Source organism: Myotis davidii, unplaced genomic scaffold (genome assembly GCF_000327345.1).
Source record: "Myotis davidii unplaced genomic scaffold, ASM32734v1 scaffold503, whole genome shotgun sequence".
Lineage (NCBI taxonomy): Eukaryota > Metazoa > Chordata > Mammalia > Chiroptera > Vespertilionidae > Myotis > Myotis davidii.
Genome location: NW_006294757.1, coordinates 87,724 through 89,349, shown reverse-complemented (window position 1 = coordinate 89,349; position 1,626 = coordinate 87,724). Strand labels below are relative to the sequence as shown.

The window sequence follows — 1,626 nt, the reverse complement described above, 5'->3', positions numbered from 1 at the left end:
GTTGGTTAGAGCATCCTCCCCATACACCAAGGTTGCTGGGCTGATCCCCAGGCAGGGTACATACAAGAATCAGCCAATGAATGCATCATTACATAGAACAGCAAAGTGATGTTTATCTTTCTCTCTCTCTTTCAAAAGTCAGTAATAAAGAAAAAGAATGACACCTGCTTTTTCTTCTGCCTGCTCGTTCTGTCTCTGGGAGCTGCCGCCATGTCTGCCCGCCTTCAATGGTTGGTCCATGGAACTGCTCCAGCTTCCTTATCAAGAAGAACAAGCAGACACATACAGCACTGAACACAATCACCTGAAGTCCAGCAACTCCTGCTACAATGAGCTGATTCACTACAAGAAGGTGGGTATGGAGCCTGCAGCCAACAGCAGAGGTGTGGTGGTCATCATGAAACAGATATCCTGCCAGCGAAAGCCGGCCACCTCCTCCTACGTGTGGACCACCATCAATAAGAACACCCAGGCCACTCTTAGCAGAATCAGCACATGATCCTCAAGAACAGTACTGCCTGGATCCATGCAAGGCAGCCATCTGCAGAGCCAGCACCATCCTGCGCAGCCAGAAGCCCAGGATGATAAAGAGGAAGCTGGCTCACCTCACCGAGTCCCTGAGCACCCTAACCCCTAAAATAAAAAAAGGTGTTAGCAGGCTTTCCCAAAAAGGAAATAATAATAATGATGAATGCCGCCTGTCATGGGAAAATGGGAAATTTCCAACCCTATGTGCCATTTTTCTCCTTTCTGACCTCTTGATGGGAATGTTATCATAATTCTGCCATTGCAGATTCATGGAATTTAATAACCACTTCCAGAAATTGTCATGAGGAGAAGAATTCTCACTGGCCTCTCCTGGAAGTAAGTAATCAAAAAGTCCTAGCTCACTTTGGGTGAATGGGGTGGAATGAAAGAGTGAGGTGGGGTAGGGGATTCCTTAGGGGTTTATACCCCCTTATCCACTAGTCAGAAATTAAATTTGAGAAATTTAAGAACACATTTTTATTGTGGAGCCTATTCTCCTTCATGCCCTTCTTCTGCTTTGTGTAGGGACCAAACCATTGGCTAAATCCTTGAACATGTACAATCACAAATATCACATTCAGATAAAATAGGAAAATAAATTTTTCATATAGTCAGGGGAAAAAATAAAGGAATTAAAAAGTTCCTGCAGTGCTATAGTGAACACCAATCCAAAGCTCGACAAAAGAAAGGTCACATGGAAAAAGATATATTTAATAATATAATCTCTTTGTAAATAGGTGAGAGTTGTCTAGGCCAGTGGTCAGCAAACCACGGCTCTCGAGCCACATGCAGCTCTTCGGCACCTTGAGTGTGGCTCTTGCACAAAATACCACGTGCGGTATTTTAAATATGAGGGAAGCTTTTCTCAACAGGTTTCAGAAACAGCAAAGTGACGTTAGCCTTTGTTAAAAAACCTCTCAATGCTACTGTAACAAAATTAAATTTTTTCTCCTTTAATATTGACATTGGCAACTTTGAAATGCAATTGCTGGATTTAAAAAACAAAGTACTGTGGAGCCTTGAAATTTGAACGTCTTTGTGCAAATATTGGACAAATAGAAATATTGGATTAAAACAAATGTGAATTAAGTTCACATG

The 1,626-nt window shown here is 42.2% G+C and overlaps 1 pseudogene; it reads left to right on the top strand.

Moving 5' to 3' along the window:
- Positions 1-210: 210 nt before the first annotated feature.
- Positions 211-779, top strand: LOC102753796 (annotated as a pseudogene).
- The last annotated feature ends 847 nt before the right edge of the window (positions 780-1,626 follow it).